This window comes from Trichosurus vulpecula, chromosome 8 (assembly GCF_011100635.1).
Source record: "Trichosurus vulpecula isolate mTriVul1 chromosome 8, mTriVul1.pri, whole genome shotgun sequence".
Taxonomy (NCBI): Eukaryota; Metazoa; Chordata; class Mammalia; order Diprotodontia; family Phalangeridae; genus Trichosurus; species Trichosurus vulpecula.
Genome location: NC_050580.1, coordinates 195,233,766 through 195,252,721, shown reverse-complemented (window position 1 = coordinate 195,252,721; position 18,956 = coordinate 195,233,766). Strand labels below are relative to the sequence as shown.

Here is an 18,956-nt window from a genome sequence, read left to right as displayed (position 1 = left end):
TCATATACATAAGGGATTTAATTAAATATTCTCGTTCTCAACTTTAAATTTGTCGTGGTGTAAAAGCCAAATATTAGAATCCTTTCTATCTATTGTACATAAAATTTTAATTTCTCAGCAAGCTAAGTTCAGTGTTTAGGACCTACATAACTCAAAGAAGTTCTTTGTCTGGGGCTGATGACCTTGCCCATGCAGATAGTTTTCCAGGTGCCTTGGCAATTTTACAAAATAAGGAGAAGTAACATGGACCCCAAGAAGGGGTTAAATAGAAAAACCTTGGGTCTGTTTGCTATCTTTTGCTGTTTCTCTGAGCACACTTATTCAAGGTCGAGGCTTTCTAAAAATCATACAAAGGATTTTACAAAACCTTTTTTTATAAAAAAATCTCTCCTTCTCAGAAACAGCTCATAATTTATCCTGATATTATTATTATTCCTAAGTGCTAAACAATTCCCAAATTTTGATCACCAAACCTTTTCCACATAATTGAGAAAAAAACCAAAACTAAACGTACTCTGGTAAATACTATCTCTAAGCAATAACATCAACAGCTTAATTAATGATCTCACAAATTTTCCAAATGATAGCAAAACAATTAAAGACAAAATTTGATAATTTAAGATTTCTTAAATTACAATTCTTAACCTAATAACATTTAGATTGTAAAAGAAATTGCTTCTCTAACAACACAGATGATACAGCTGCTTACCAAGTTATGCAATAAGAAAAATTTTAGACATATAACAATATCATAAACAATTATCATCTATTTAAACTTGAAAACCAAAACCAATTAGTTTCCATTGTGGTGGCTTTACCTCAGTCAGATATGGCCCCGAACTGCCTGATACAGAGAATCATTCATCTCATCACCAAAACTTCACAGTGAAGAAAATTCACATAAGGTTAATAAATATGAAGCAATTATTTTTAACTTAAAACAGTGTACATTCAAATAGCATTTATTCTACGCCAAGCATTGTGCCAAGCACCTTTACAATCATGCGATCTTTGTAATACCCCTGGGAATGGATTCCACCACCATCCCCTTATTGAACAGTGAACTACAGTAAATGGAATTTTCTTGGGGCTATATAGTTAATAAATTTCTCAATGCCAAATAACAATATGCACTTTTCCTAGAAAATTATTCAAATATGCATTTCTAAGTTCCATTCACATTACAAATAGTTTGCAATCACCTGTTATAATTAGATCAGTTTAAAATGTGCTGGGCCAGTAACTACTTCTTTTTCCCCCAGGTAAAAAGGAAGCCTAAGAAATTTGAATCATTGTCAACAAGGTATAGTCAGCCTCCCTTCCAGGCGGAGGGGGTTGATAATTAATTGAACAGCAACAATAATAACTCACAACAATCAATATCTTTACCCTAATTAATATCCATATAAGATTTAATAGAACCCACCCACAAATCTAGCCCAAAAGATGGATGGACATAATTTCTTTTATCTCTTCAGAACTGTCTTGGTCTTTAACATTAAAACAGTAATCCCAAATAACCTAGTTAACAATCTTACAGGTAAGTGCTGGCTGAATTGTTTTAGCTGTGACCTTCCATTAACTACAGGTAAAGTAGAAAATACCTGGTCTTCTAAACGGCAATTAAGGCTGAGAAAGTAACTTAACCAGTTTTACACAATTGTTTTCATATCATTTTTTTGTCTTTCTTCAACAAAATTCAGATTAATAATTGCTTTGTCTAACACTATTTTCGGTTACTTAAGTTTTGCAATATAGGACATTTTACTACAATTTAGAAGTACACTAATAGTACAAATAGAAAGATTTTCAGATGACATTAATTGCATTCCCAAATCATTACATAGTTTAGGCTTACCAAGCATAGAGGCTTTTCTTCTCTCCTCATAGTTGCAGAGCCTAGCTGTGGACTGAAAGGGGGGGGGGTGCAAAGGGGGGGAAGGTGCTGGGAAGCTGCGGAGTCCAGCACCTGAATTAAAGGTCTAAGGAGTCATTTAGGAAGGTCTCTGAGAGATCTTTACTTTCTAACAGGGATTGTCAGGTTTGGAAGACTAGGAGCAAAAATTCCAGGTTCCAGTAGGGGGGGAGGACAATTGCCTAGAAGTGTGGGCTTCAGGGTGCCTGGGGTCCAGGGCTGTTGTCAGTGGGGTAATTATTTTTGAAAAGGAGCCAACTCTCTATTGTATATTCGCAGCCGAATCACTTTTTAAACTTTTCAAGTCACAAACTTAGGAAAATCACAGCAAGTTAGAAATATCTATATCTATTGAGCTAATTCCTATTCTAGGAAGTATTTCTGTTTCTCAGGAATGTAATAAGCAACAGTCTTTTGGGTAAAATATGTTCAGATTGGCTCTCATTCTCTGGTCATATTTCTCTATTTTGGAAGCTTTAAGCCATTTTTAAATTCAAATAGGAACAAGGGTCACTAAATTGCACATAAGGATCTCTGTAGTTGTATGTTAAAAAAAGTACTTACTAACTATAGATTTATTTAATACCTTTACGTTATTAAATATTTTCCAATTCTATTTGTAGGATCATTACTTAAAGTTCGTAAGTCTGAAAATTGGGAAACCATAATTACAATGCATCGTAGTACACATTCTAGATTTTTCCTTTTGTCCTCATACTAGGGAGCTCAAAGTGTCTCTTTTTCATATCTATGCATTTTCCGAATTTGCCTTAGTACCAAATAGCATAATAAATTCTGAGCATCAAATTAGAAGTAACACATTTCACTTAAATTTAAGGGAGAAGTTCCCGCTTTCTTTCTTATCTCTCCACATTACAAATTGGCCAGATCTGGGATGGAGGGAGACAGAAAGAGCATATATATATATAATATATATATATCATTTTTTTTTTTAAAACAACTTCCCAAAAGTTTCCACCTTGCACTCTCAAAACCTCTATTCACACTATTTGTGCAAATAGATTATGCCTTTTTTAAACTTCCTTCACACGTCTCTTCCCTACATGGTTAAACTTTCTTGCCTTTCCTTTCTGGTGGACTTTGATGAAAGCCCCTGTAAAACTGCACATACTTTATTTCTTTCTAATTCTGACCTGACACTCCTCTTTACCTTGCCTTTTCCATCACATAACTTAAACAAGAAAACATTTTTCTCTCTCTTTCTCTCTCCCCCGCCCTCCCGCTCCTCTGCATGCCAGGAGGAGTCAGGGAGGGAGAGAAAGCCAGATAGTGGACATTACAGGGTGTCAGATTACACACACACAGAAGCACAGATACAGACAGACACAGGCACAAAGATACAGAAATCCAAAAGCTTTTTGTTTTTCGTTTTCCCTGGGAGAGCTTTCCTCAAAACACCAGGAAAAATCCATTCCACCCACCTAGGTCAAATATTTTAAGAGCTCTTGTCTATGGCCATTTTCCTTTCTACTTTTGTTGTTCATTCCAATTTTGCAATCGATTGCCTAAAGGTACCTCACATTTGTGCTCCGACTGCACAGACTTAGATTGGTTTTCCCCATAATTTGGTCGGGAGCCGTCGCCGCACTCCCCGAGTCCGAGACTCAACAGAACTTAGCTGAACGGGGAGGGCACACATGCCTCAACTCCCCAGGGGGCAGCTACTCCCCCGAAGTCCCCCGCGAAGCGTTCTCGAGAGCGTCCTTGTGTTGGGGTCATATCCCACCCTAATTTGGTCGGGAGCTGTCGCCGCACTCCCCGAGTCAGAGACTCAACAGACTCACCCCCAGACCTCTGAGTGCTTACCTTCGGAGAGTACGCGTACTTGTTTATGACTTCAACACACACCACACCGGCCGGCCGGACTTTTATCTCTTACTTTTTGGAATGTCGGAACCTAGCACAGCTTCTGTTCCTCCGAGTCCCTCTCTTCGGGATTTTCCCCCAACTGGGTGGAGCCCCACACCAGGACCCCCCAATAAATCTTTGTGGTGCGCGCTGGATCCTGCTCCCTGGTGAGGAGAACCCCCCCCAATCGAGGGGGTCCCGGCCGAGCCCCCAACTGTGTGGGACAAACCACAGGCTCAAAATAAACAAAAACAGAGGTGTCTCGGTTTTCTCAAGGTAGAAACAAAACAGAAGCTTTATTTGATCAAGTCTCGCGAGAATTGGGCATCTCCCACTACCAGGGTGGGATGGTAGTGCAGAGAGGCAAGGGGGAGAAGGCAAGCAAGGGGATATATACCTTGTACAAACAATTCTAAGAAATTCCACCCCTAGAGGCTGGACCCCTGTCCCTATTTGCTGGGACAGGTGGCCTCACAATCCCAGAATAAGTTTATCCAATACTAGCACAGAAACTACAGAATTACCTTATAAGGAAATCTCAATGTTAAGATGACGGCATGGGAGTGGGCTAGGGGAGGGGAAGAGGGGGAGACCATCTGATTTCCCCGAAATCATATGATTTACAGGAAAACGAAACTTAGGCCTAGTGAGGTCTACATCCTAACTAAATTTGTACTATCTGAGTATTACCTTGCTTGATTTATTCATGGGAAGCTTTCACAAACAATCTTGTATCCCACACACTGTGAAAGGTGTAATGTTAGCTTAGACTTGTAGGAAGCCAAGAAACAAAGATGGGGAAGGGGAGAATTTCAGGTGTGGGGGCAACCAGTGAACATATGTGAAGTTGGGAGATGGAGCTCTTGTGGGTGGAACATCAAGTGTACCTTTTGTCATTGGATTGCAGAGTCCAAGGGAGAAGGGAGTACAAGATGTAAAAAGACTGGAAAAGTATGGAGGAGGAGGGTGTATGAAGGTCTTTGCATGACAGGCTTTCATATTTGATCTTGGAAGGGACGGGGGCTACTGGAATTTATTGAGTAGGGAAGGGAGAGGCAGCCAGCAGGCTGTTGGAGTAGTAGTTTAGTCATGAGTTGGTGAGCGTTTGTAGCATAGTGGTAGCTGTGTCAGAAGAGAGAAGGGGGTGTATTCAGGAGATATATTATGAAGCCAAATTCATTTGAAAACTGAACATGAATGTTATTAGTAGAATGGTTTTATGAATTTTGTCTATGAGACTCATGATGGGAAGAGTACAGAAAGCCTGCTTCAATGGGTTGATCATTATTACTAGTTGGTTCCCTTGTTGGTGCAGATTAAATTTATTTAAAAAGAATTTTCTCTTTTTAATATGAACCTCAAAATTTACAAACAACATTTTCATATACTAAGAAGATTGCATATGAAATTGTGAATACATTAAATAATAAATTAAATATTTAAAAAAAGTATATTAGATGTAACATGATAGTACCAGCACTGCCCTGCGTCATTGACATGCTTTTCTTCTTTTTGTATCCCTGTCATTGCCTTCTTTCAAAACAAGCATATGTAGTCAAACAAGACAGATTCACATATTTTCCATGGCTGAAAATGCTTGTTTCATTTCCTGTGTCAAGTCTTTTCCCTCTCACAGGCTGAAGGCATAATTCATCATCAGCCTTCTGGAGTAATGACTTGTACTAATCAGAGTTCTTAAGTCTTTCATTGTTGTAGCCATTGTGTTGATTATTTTCCTGGTTCTGCTCACTTCACTCTACTTTATCAGTTTATACCAGGGCTGTCCATAAATGCTTTAGTAAACAAAGCCGAGCTACAACAGAGTTCTCGCTAAAACAGCAAATCAAAATATATCGTTTATTGTTTCAGTAAAAACCTAAGGTTGGACAACCCTGGTTTATACAGTACTTCCCAGGTTTATGTGAATCCATTCCTTGTGTCATTTCTTATAATAGCATAACATTCTGTTATATTTGTATACCATGATTTATTCAGCCATTATCCAATTGACAAGTACCTACTTTGTTTCCCATTCTTTCTACAACAAAAATGCCATTATAAATATTTTTATATACTTTTGAGCCCTGTTCCTCTATCTTTGACCTCTTGAGAGGTGGGCCATATTGCTAGTAGTGGTATCTCTGGGTCAAAGGGTATGATTTACTTTGGGGGTAGTTTCAAATTGCTTTCCAGAATGGTTGGACCAATTCACAACTCCTAACTGTGTATTTGTGTGCCTATCTTCCAGCAGCCTCTCCAACAATTGTCATTTTCTTTTTTCGTTACCTTTGCTAATCTGATTGTTATTGTGTGGGTCAAGATCATTGACTCAAGTAAAAAAAAACAGAGGTATCTCGGTTTCTCAAGGCAGAAAAAAAAACCCCAGAAGCTTTATTTGATCAAATCTCGAGAATTGGGCATCTCTCACTACCAGGGCTGAGATAGCAGTGAAGAGAGGCGAAGGGGAGAAGACAAGCAGGGAGATATATACGCTTGTACAAACAATTCTAAGAATTCCCACCCCAGAGGCTGGACCCCCGTCCCCATCTGCGGAGACAAGTGGCCTCACAATCTAACCAGGAATAAGTTTTTACGCAGTACAAGCACAGAAACTACAGAATTACCTCATAGGGAAACTTTAATGCTAAGATGGCCATTTGTAAGTAGGCCAGGGGAGGGGGAGAGGGGAATATCATCTGGTTTCCCTGAAATCATGTGATTTGCTAGAAAACGAAACTTAGGCCTGGTGAGGTTTACATCCTAACTAAATTTGTAGTATCTCTATTTGAATATTGCCTTGCCTGAGTTATTCATAGGGAAGCTTTCACAATCTTGTATTCCATTCACAACTGAGGTGAGAAGGAGGGAGAGAAAGACATTCCTAAAGGCTAAATAATCAGATTCCCACAGACTCAAATTTATCCCATTTCCCTTTTCTCTAAATACTGATTCTCAATCATCATATAAATAAATAAATACACACACACACACACACACACACACTCTCCCTGTGAAGCCTTCACACTTTATTCTTTCACTGCCTCACACGTTATGAAGTTTCAGAGTTTTTTAATTTGCATTTTCTTATTTGATTTGGAGCATTTTTTCATGTGATCATCGATAGCTTGTATTTCTCTTGAATATTTGTCTGCTCGTATCCTTTGACTTAGAGAGTGAACATTATTAACTTGTATCAATTCTCTACATATTTTGAATATCAGATCTTTGTTAAGAGAAATTCACTGCTATAGGTTAGGTTTCATTGTGACAATACAGTTAACATAAAAATTTCAGCATAATAGAAATAATTCTAAATTAAAAGTACTGACCTCCATAATTCTATCTTAGGCTGCATTGAGAAATTTCAGTGTCTAAGGCCAAGGAAGTTCTATTTCTGCTATATGGACATACTTCATTTTATTGAGCTTCATTTTATTGTGCCTTGCAGATAGTGCATTTTTTTACACGTTGAAGATTTGTGGCAATGCTGTAATAAGCAAATCTACTGGCGCCATTTTTTCCAACAACATGTGCTCACATTGTGTCTCTGTCACATTTTGGTAATTTTCACAGTATTTCAAATTTTTCATCATTATTATATCTGTTGTGGTAATCTATGATCAGAGAGGGTACCATGAACCAGTCCCATGTAAGACATGGAACTTAATTGATAAATGTTGAGTGTGTTCTGATTGTTCCACCCACTGAGCAATTCTCTTCTCTTACTGTCTCCTCAGGACAACAGTATTGAAATTAGGCCAGTTAGTAACCCTACAGTGGCCTCTAAGTGTTCAGGTAAAAGGAAGATTCAGTGGATGTGGCAGATGTCATTGTCGTCTTATTTTAAGAAATTGTCACCCCAACTTTCAGCAACCATCACCCTCATCAGTCAGCACCCATCAGAATTGAGGCAAGACCCTCCAGCAAAAAGATTTTGACTCACTGAAGGTGATGGTTAGCTTTTTTTTTAGTAATAAAGTATTACATTAAGTTTTGTACATTGATTTTTTTTTTTTAGACATAATACTATTGCATACTTAATAGACTACAGTACAGTGATAAACATAACGTTTATATGCACTGGGAAACCAAAAAATTCATGTGACTCAAACTTTATTTCAATATTTGCTTTATTGCTGTGGTCTGGAATTGAACTTGTAATATCTCTGAGGTATGCCTGTACTAGCCCTGGTCAGACCACATCTGTAGTGTTGGTGTTTTTATGTTTCTTTGGCTTTGTTTGGATTTTGCCTTTCTTTGTATCTCCATTGCCTATTGATTTGTTTAGTTTGGGTGTCACTTTTTACGAAGGACACTGATACAAGATGAAGTGCATCTAGCAAAAGATAAATCTGATGGTGGTGGTCCTCAAGTTAATGGCAGAGGATAATGGGTTGAAACTAGAGATGTTTAGCTGGAAGAAGAGAAATTCTCTTCCCACCAGCCTAATCCTGTTTCTACATTCTTAAGTAGATTGAAGATTATTCAGAAAAAAAACTAATGCATACTTTATTACAATTAATTCCAAGGAGGCAAATTCTTTATAAAAATACAGATTTTTAAGTGTTGGAAAGGACTTTGAGAACCATCTGGTCCAAACTCCACCTGAAAAAGTTCCCCTACAATTAAGTTATCTACATTCTGCCTACAGTGAGGAAGAACCTCCTAAGGCAGCCCTTTCACTTTAGAGATAGCTCTAATTCTAAAGTTTTTCCTTTAAGCCAAGTCTGAAGTTGTCGTTTTGCAACATCTAGACCTCCTCCCTTCTCTTCCCCTCTCCTCACCATCTGAGAGGACTTGTTTCTGGAAGGCCAGGCCATGTCCCTGCAGGTGGATAAGCTGCTTTACTAGCAACACTCCTACTATTAGGAGATCCTGGTCTTCTGCAGTAAGACAAGGTAACATTCTGAGGCTGGATGGAATCAACTACTTCACATGTAGATGAGTTTTTGTACAAGGAGGTTATGGGCAGTCTGACCTTCTGCAGCCAAAAAAAGGTCCTGATTATGCATGATGAGGATGAGGGTGTCCTCCAAGACGTCTTGAAATATTCATCTTAAAATGTGATTGTGAGATTGACAAAAATATGATCCTGGTCTTTAATAAGGATTTGTGGGGCCTAACAGTGGGCTGTTCCATGTCAAAGATGACCTTGGATGTGAGACAGTTTTAGGTTCATGCAGCAGAACCAGGATAACTTTGATGCTATCATTATTGACTCCTCAGACCCCATGGATTCTGCCAGGAGCTAGTTCAAAGAGAATTATCAGCAGGTGAAGACAATGCTAAAGTGATCCTATCTTCTGCTAGCAGGGTAAGCGCCAATGGCTGCATCTGAAGCTCACCCCTTAGTGAGGGAATTCCCAATTCTCTGTCCTAGTTGGTAGAATATTCATCCCCGCCTACCCCAGTGGCTGTATTGTCTTTGTGCTCTGCAGTGAGATCCCAAGCACTAATCTCTAGGAGCCAGTGTAGCAGCTGACACAGGAACAAGTTAAGATGAATCTGAAATATTATAACTTGGACATTCATTGTACAGCCTTTGTTCTGCCAGAATTTGCCTGCGAGGCCCTGAACAGTATCTGAGAAGACCAGAATGCTCCCCTCAGCCGCTCTCAAGAACTTTAAGCCATAAGCACTCACTCTGGGATGACTCTATCCATTCCTCAGAAGGCATTGCCTGGCACTTGCTCTTTTGCCTCCCCTCAAACCAAGGAACATCCCCTCTTTATTATTCCTGTTTATCAGATGTGACCAAACCTACGATGTTCTGATGCACTCCCCATGCCATGCTCTGCTGGCCTTGCCAAAGCATGGTGCAAGATCTCTTGTCTCTGTCCTGTCGATTAGAATTGATTGCCCATCTACTGAATGCTCCTTTCTTCTAACTGACCTCACTGAACAGTGTATTTATAACTGAAAAACAAAACAAACAAAAAAGTATTTATTGAACACATAAATCTATGCTGGGGTGGTCTCTTAATTTTCAGTTTTGCTTAAATTGACTAAGATTAGGCAGGGCTATGCTGGTAAATGTTTTAATAACTGACTGAGGGTGGGTGATATGTATAGCAGGGCACACTTTTAAGTAATCTTCATCATTAATATTTTCTCCATTTTATTAAGTCTAGACAAGCAACAAAATAATAAATCAATCCCTTAATTGTAGTTAGCTGATTTTGGAAGTGTAAATGCTTACAATGAAAAATTTAACTGGCTCCTCCCTAAATATAGGCAGGTAGTTTTTAAAGGGATGAGTCAAGAGGAATGTTCCTAGTATCGATAATAGATAATAGTTTTCCCTAATAGAAACGTCATCAAGGGATATAAACAATTCTAAAAAAAAAAAAAAGAAAAGAATTACAGACTGTTAACAATCATATAAAAGAATTCTCATCCCTAAAAAAGTACGTATCAGAACAACCTCATGGTTTTACTTCATGTCTGTCTTTGTCATTGTTGATGAGATTCTAGAAAGACAGGCACATATGGTTGAGTGGAATGATGAATTAGTGTAGCCATTCAAAAAAAGTTTAGAATTATGCAAATAAAATGGATATGGTTTCCATCCATACCCTTTGACCCAGAGATTCTACTCTTATTCATATCTTCAAGGTGGTCATTGTTAAAATATTTATAGTGGCACTTTTTTTGTAGTAGCAAAGGACTGGAAACAAAGATTCCATCAATTGGACAATGGCCAAAGAAATTGTGGTATATGAATGTAATTGAATATTACTGGACTGTAAGAAAGATGGATACAAAGAAACATGGTAAGATTTACACGAACTGATTTCAAGGTGAAGTAGACAGTCAAGAAAGAATTTTATACAGTGAAAACAACTGTGGTAGCAGAAAAAAACAAATGAATGTTGAAAGCTACAACTAACTGAATGTTGTAAAACTATAAAGAACAAACCTGGCCCTACCGAAGAGATGTGAGAAAGACCCCTCACCCTCTCTCCTTTGGAGGGGGTAGGGACCACTCAGGTGTGGTTTTTGCTGATTTTTCCCCCCTCTTTCCTATTTTACTATTTTTAAAAAATTATTTGATATAAGGCATGGCTCTTTGGGAGGCGAGGAGATAGGGAGGAGAATTTTAGGCAATATAAAAAGGAATGATATTTAAATTATTTTTTAAAAACTATATGATGCGTTACACTATTTACAACATTTTTACCTGTGCTCTCTCTTGATCCTCAAAACATTATCATCATCATTACACAGCATTTGGTTTTGTAGTTCTTTCTTATGTTGTTATAGCCCAGAAAGGTTAGAGGATCATAGGTTTATGGCTGGAAGGGACCATAGGAAATCACTTAGTCAACTCACCTCATTTAACATACAAACAAATGAAGCCCTAGAGAAGTGAAGTGACTTGTCTGAGGCTGTTAATGTAGTAAATGGTGCTCATGGCTTGCGTGGGATTTCTCTCTGGTCCCTTATCTAGGTGATTAAAAGCTGAGGATTTTTTTTAATACAGTCAACTTCAAATATTTGTATGTGGTATATGTGTATCCTTGGAGTAGATATTCCCAGAACATTTCTTTCCACTACCAATTAAACTCATGTGTGTATTTGTCAGAAAGAAAGTTGATTTCAGTATTGCACTAAAAATATAATTAGGAGAATAGGTATTTAATGTGCCCCCAAATATACGACCACTAGATGATCCACTGGTTTTGAATGTCAGTATTACTACTATTCCATCCCAGTTAACACTAATAGAGGGGTCATTGTATCGGCATTGATAAGATATGTTTATACAATATTAATGTTTTTTGTGGGTAATAATCAGTACAATACAATAAACATTAGGAGCCCATTATGTGCTAGGCACTGTACTAAGTGCTGGGGATAGAAATAAGAAAAAGAAATACAATCTCTGCCTTCAAGCAGCTTGCAATCTACTGAGAGGAATTAAAATATACCACAGAAGAAAGTATTCAGAGTGGTGTGATGATGGAGTTCAGTCTGAGGGGTGCAGCTGGTGGGAAATGAGCAATAGCTCTTCAGTTTAAATCAATATTTCTGTACTTTGCTGAAGAGAATACTATGACAAATAGATGTGATCTGAGTGGCTAAGTGTTATATAATGTTAATTTACTTATAAAAACTTTTATTGATGTTTTTATTTTTAACTTCACCTTAATTTCCAAAATAATTCTCCCTTTTTTATGCAATGAGCCATCTTTTTTACAAAAAAATTTTTTAAAAAAGGAAGTGATCTCTTTTAACAAAAATGAAAAAGAAAGAAGGAGGGTGGGGGGAGGGGAAGGCATTTCAGCAAAACTAAACCAGCACGCCAATTGAGTCTGGCAAGGATATTGTTCTGCTCTTTTTTTAGATGTCTACTCTCCCTCTCCACCCCACCCCCCCGAGATGCATTTTCTAAGTGTTAACATGCTTCTCAGAATTGTTCATATTCGTTGTTTTTTAAAGCACAGTAATATTCTGTTACATTCTTGTACCAGAATCTGTTTAGCCATTCCCCAGTCGATGGATATCTGCTTTATTTCCAGTTCTTTACTACCACAACTGCTGTTACAATTATTTTGGTGTATGTGGGGTTTTTGATGTTTAGCTGTCTTGAGGCACATGTCTAGCAATTTGATCTCATAGTTAAAGGCTTTGAGCATTTTTGTCACTTTTAAAGCAAATTTGCAAAATCCTTTCCAGATTGGCGGCGGAACAAATTCACAGCTCGAACATCAGTGTGTTATTACTGTTCCCGTCCAACATGTATTATTTCCATTTTTTGTCATCTTTTGCAGTTGGTGAATGCAAAGTGAAATTTCAATTGTTTTGATTTTTATTTCTCTAATTATTGTTAGTCATTTGGGGCAGTCTTTCATATTATTATCTGTAGTATGCAGTTGTTCTTTGGAGACCTACTTGTTCTATCTTTTGATCATTTATCCATGGGAATAGCACTTGGTTATATATTTCTGTTAGTTCTATATATAACTTGGAGATCTCTGGAAATCAGAGATTATTTGTTGTAGAGACTTTTTTCCCCCCAACAAGCAGGTCACCTTCTGCTTTCTTCCTGAAAGGGGTGGCAAAACTATGAGGGGCTGATTCCATGTCTTTTAGACTTAGTTCATTTGTTGGTTAGTTTTACTAAAGTACATTTTCCCCCTTTTTAAAATTCTTGGTTATAAGTGAGAGCTGAATGGGAGGAAGGATTGAAAGCTATATTCAAAAATAAAACTAATGTAAAAACAAAAGATAGTAACTTTTTGAAAAGACAAAAGGTGTATAAGGTTAAAAAAATGCAAATGGTTAAAATCACAAAAAATTAAAACATGAGTTTCCCTCATACCCATCAAAGTAGGAAAGAAAAAAGATCAATAAAATGTGAAAGGTGGTGGAGCCTTGGAAAAATAGATACATTAATTCACTGTTGGTGGATCAATGAATTGGTTTTATAGTTTTTATGGGAAAAAGTTGGAATTGTGGAAGAAAAATTAATAAATTTTTCATGTTCTCTGAGCCAGATATCTCACCATGATAATCCAAGGTAGTTAGTGGCAGCAAGGAAAAAACCACTTATGTATCTGTATATTCATAGTACTGTTATTTGTGATGAAATGATATTGTGTAATAGCAAAACAATGGTATATAAATGAAATCATATATTGTTATGTAGTCATTTTTCGGTCATGTCTGATTTTGTGACCCCATTTGGAGTTTTCTTGACAAAGATGATGGAGTGGGTTGCCATTTCCCTTTGCAGCTCATTTTACAGATGAGAAAACCGAGGCAAACAGTTAAGTGACTTCCCCAGGGTCATAAAACTAGTAAATATCTGAGGCTGGATTTGAACTCACAAAGATAAGTCTTTCTCACTCCAGGTCCAGCATCCTATCTACTGCCACCTTGCTGCCCTGTGAATGGAATATTATTATTATGTAGTAAGGAGTGGTTAATAATAATTTAGAGAAACATAGGAAGACTTAATTTGTATCGAATTATTTTGCGATTGTGGTTGGGAATTCTCTATATCAAACCAAAATATATTAAGAAAAATAAACAATTTTTAAGAAGGACATAAAAATGGCCTTCTGACTTTGTTCATTTAATTTTAGCATTCACTTTTAGTATTTTCCCTGCACTCACTTCCTTTCCCCAAGACGCTGAAATGGTGATTTTGAGCTCACCAGCAGTTTTTCTCACCTCTCTCACCCCCTTAAAAAAATTTAATCTGTCCCTCCTACAACCTTCTCCTTCCCCCAAAACAAACAAACAACAAAAATAAAGCCTTCAATACATAGCTGCATAGTCTGACAAAATAAATTTCCACATTAGTTGTGTTCAAAAATTTATCTTCCATCATGTGTTTCCAGATAAAGTATAATAATATGTTGACCCAAGGCTACTACACAGTGTGCTTTATTTTTAATTTTTACTGTTAAGTAGTAATTTATAATCTCAGAATATTTAAGTCCTAAATCTCTCAAGGATAATAGAGTATATAAGCTTGGCAGGGGTTAAAAATGACAAGTACAGCTTCTGAGAAGTTTATAGTTTTATAATATGATATAATAATCATAATGTAACAGTGTAACAGAACAAAGTCCAAACCTACAAGATACTGCTTTTGTGGCAAGATGTAGGCAAGGATTTCTTGGATTGTGGCTTACGCTTTTTTTGGTAAGTATTAGAAAATGAAGAAATTTGAACTGCCCCATATCTGAAAAATTCTAGATCCCATAACCATGTGAGACCAGTTCACCTGTCTTTTCTAACCTATTAAATCAAAATCAGGGAGATGATATGCGTACTATTGCCTGTCAAGGAACTTCTATTATTTACAGTACTTTCACTGAGAATGTGTTGGGCAATTCTGCACATGTTCCAGGATGAACACAAAAATGCTGCAAGTATTGATTTTGGAATTACAAATACATTTTAGTGAGTAGGTAGATTTGTAAATATGGAATTTTTGAAGTATCAACTGTATATAAAAATGTACATAGCATAAATATGAAGTGAATAAATATAGATATGTAAAACAAATTTTGAGTACAAAATAGTTTGGAAAGGAGTACTTAATGTAGTGGAAGATTGGGATTGAGCTTGGTTTTAAAGGAAGAGGAGTCTATGAGGCAGAAGTAGGGAGGGAGTCCATTCCAGGTGTAGAAGGCAGCCAGTTCAGAGGCACAGTGTTAGCAATAAGTCCATTAAAAAAACCAAGTCAGAGAACTTTCTGATCTATACTGGAAAGTGATTGCTATGCGATAATATCTAAAGTAGAAGTCTGATAATAACACTAGAAAAACTATGGACAACAAGGAACATACAAAATTAAGTTCCTATTAGAAAAAATTGGTATGGTGTTTTTTATATAATTTTTGGTTTGAACACTCCTGTGGATGAACAGTTAGTCTAATTACTGTTTCTTGATAACAGGCTGTTTTCATTGTCTATGCAGCATACCTTCACTGACCATATCCCTTTTTTAAGATCCATTGTCCTGGACAGAGGGACTAGAGGCCACATTATCCAAGTTCTCAATTTCAAGGGGGGGTGGGGTCGGGCGGGAGGAGAGGAATCTCTTCAGAAAAAATAAAGCTACTGCTGTTATTACATTAGCACAAAGATAAAAACATTTTCATACTAGAAAATTTTGATGCTGATTATCTGAATATAACTTTTTTCCTCCCCTCAACCCCGTAACCCCAAGCTAATATCCAGATCATTGGTTCCCATTTAGTTGTTTGTACACACTAAGCAGTTAACCACAGTGATCTAAAGCGTTCATACTAAAGATTGTTGATAATTTATAAACAGTAAATAAATAATGAATAGTGTTTTTTAAATTATTCTGATAGTTCACAACATATTTTTAAAATATGCTGGGAACCATTGATCTAGATTAGGGAGAATAAATATTGAGAACAAAATACTCTTTTCCATAATTCTAGGATCACTCTCACCCTTTTAATCCATGGTGCATGCCACTTCTTACTTTAATTTTAAAAGGATCTGTAATTTAGTCCATGTAAGTGTCCTTCTCTCTACTGATAACACAACTTGATGCCTTTAAAGAGGGTCTTTCTCAGGCTAACCCTGTGAAGAATTTTTTTGCACTTAGGACCATGGATGATAGGTACATAATATATAACATCGGGTCTAAGCTTTTCTAATTGGAAGGATCTACCAGAACTTGTACTCCGTTCATATAGCCTTCTCAAGGATCTAGGTCAGATAAGGCACCAGAGGATTTTTACTGGAAGCCAATACCATTCACTGTCAAGACAAAAATTCCTCAAAACACAGCTTTCTTCACATCACTCTTATACTCAGAAGCTCTCAGCAGTAGCACCTTTTCTTTTTTTAGATCTTGATTTCTTTTTTCATCTATCCTTTGCACAATAAACCCCCCCCCCCGTTGAGAAATTTAAAGACGACAAAAAAAGTAGAAAAATAAAGTCCTCAATACATAGATACATAGTGCAGCAAATTAAGTTCCCATATTAGCCATGGCCAAAAATATGTTTCTTCATTTGAAGTGACATGTTTAAGCTACATTTTTTTAGATGTTTGTCATTGCATTGATCAGAGTTCTGAAGTCTTGCAAAGTTATTTTTCTTTGTGTTGTTATCATTGTATAAATTTTTCTCCTAGTTCTGCTCACTTTTGTCTGCATCAGTTCATAAACATTTATTAAGCCAATCAAGTATTTATTAAGCACCTACTAAGTACTACACACTGTGTTAGGCACTGGTGATATAAGTGTAGAGAATGAGACCACAAGAATAGCCAATTCTCATCATTCACGGTAATTATTATCTATAAAGCTGTGGCAAATGTTGAATTAGTGAATACTGAACCATTGCTCCTAAGGAAAATAAGAGGGCAGGTTTATTTGAGGCTCTGGTCACAACACTTACTTTAGCAATTTCTAGAGCAGCCTCACATACAGATTGGTAAATTTCCTCTTCCTTTTTGTATGTTTGATTTCATTAACATTGAACTCAGCCAACAGCACTATACCGCATGCTTGAATGAAGCTTATCTAACAGACATATTTCCTCAGTGAGTCACGTTACAACCTTCTTGTGCTTAGGAACATTAGACAACACTTCAGCCCTGTGCTTGGGGGTCATTTTAAAAAGCAAAATCATCAGCAAAAATACAAAAAAGTGGTACTAAACAGACCGTAAAAGACATTTTGTTTAAAGTATGAGAGCTGAAACAAGAAGGCAGAGCATTGCCTTGTTCTACTTTCACTGGGAATGTGTTGGACAACCGCACGTAATCCCTGAATGAACACAAAAGTGCCACTAGTATTGATTTTGGAATTGCAAATAAATTTTAGTGAGTAGGCAGATTTGTAAACATGGAATTTTTGAATAATAAGGATCAGCTATGTATATAAAAATATACATAACATAAATATGAAGCAAATAAATACAGAGAGGTAAAACAAATTTTAAATACAAAATAGTTTGGAAAGGAGTACATAATATAGAAGTTTGTGATTGAGCCTGGTCTTAATGGAAGAGAAAGTCTGTGAGGCAGAGGTAGGAAGGGAGTTCATTCCAGGTGTGGAGGGCAGCCACTTCAAAGGCACAGTGGGGGGTGTGTGTGTGTGTGTGTGTAGCTAGAGAGAAGAGCAGTTCGGCTAGATCACAGAGTGACAAAGGAGGAGTAATATACAATGGAAAGTTAGGTTGGGAAGATCTTTTAAAGTTAGAGGAATTTATATTTGATTCTAGGGACAAAAGGAATACACTGGAATTAATTAGGGGAGTGATATAGTCAGATCTTTACCTAAGGAAAAAAAAATTTCTTTTGCTGCAATGTGTAGGATAGACTGGAATAATAAGAGCCTTGAGGCAGGTAGAACAGTTAGGATGCTTTTGCAATAAGCTATACAAGAGGTAATGAGGGCCTAAACTAGGGGTGGGGAACCTGTGGCCACATGTGGCCCTCTAAATCCTCAAGTGCAACCCTTTGACTGAATCCAAATATCATAGAACAAATCCCCTTAAATTGAAGAATTTATTCTGTAAAACTTAGACTCAGTCAAAAGCCTGCACCCAGGGACCTAGAAGGCCACATGTGGTCTCCAGGTCGAAGGTTTCCCATCCCTGGCCTCAACCTGTAGGTGCTGTAGGAATGGAAATAATGGATACGGTATAAGAGATGGGAAGAGAGAGACTTCCTTTCACCTGAACACTTAGAAGCCACTGCAGGCTTTTTAAATGGCCTAATTTGAATATTGTTGTGTCTCAGGGAATGATAGAAGTCTGAGGAGATGGTGAGAGAGAACAGTCAGAACACGCTCAGCATTTGTCCATTAAGTTTCCTATCTTATATGGGTCTGGTTCATAGTTCCTCAAAACGATGGCAGTAGTAACATCAAAGAACACTGATCTCCCCGATTGATAAATGGTCAAAGGATATGAACAGGCAGTTTTCAGAGGAAGAAATTAAAGATACCTCTAGTCATTTGAAAAAATTCTCTAAATCACTATTGATTAGAGAAATGCAATTCAAAACAACTCTTAGGTACCACATCTCTCCTGTCAGATTGGCTAACATGACAAAACAGGAAAATGTTAAATGCTGGAGAGGATGTGGGAAAATTGGAACACTGTTACATTGTTGGTGGAGTTGTGAACTGATCCAGCCATTTTGGAGAGCAATTAGGAACTATGCCCAAAGGGCTATAAAAGTGCGCATACCCTTTGACTCAGCAATACCACTTCTAGGGCTGTATCCCAAAGAGATCACAGAAGTGGGAAAGTGACCCATATGTACAAAAAATATATTAGCTGTTTTTATGGTGGCAAAGAATTGGAAATCAAGGGGATGCCCATCAGTTGGGGAAGGGCTAAACAAGTAGTATATGAACATGATGGAATACTATTGTGCTATCAGAAATGAGGAGAAGACAGACTTCGTAAGAACCTCAAAAGACTTACGTGATCTGATGCTGAGTGAGGGGAGCAGAACTAGGAGAATATTATACACGATAACCGACACATGGTATCTGTAAGGACTAACTTTGATAGACTTGGCTCTTTTCAGCAATGCAAGGTTCAAAGACAGCTCCAAAAGACTCATGATGGGAAAAGCTGTCCACATCTAAAGAAAGAATTACGGAGTCTGAATGCAGATTGAGGCAAACTTTTTGCTCTTTTTTTCCTTCTTTTTT

At 37.3% G+C, this 18,956-nt stretch overlaps 1 pseudogene; it reads left to right on the top strand.

The window, feature by feature from the left end:
* Positions 1-7,418: 7,418 nt before the first annotated feature.
* Positions 7,419-9,370, top strand: LOC118829818 (annotated as a pseudogene).
* The last annotated feature ends 9,586 nt before the right edge of the window (positions 9,371-18,956 follow it).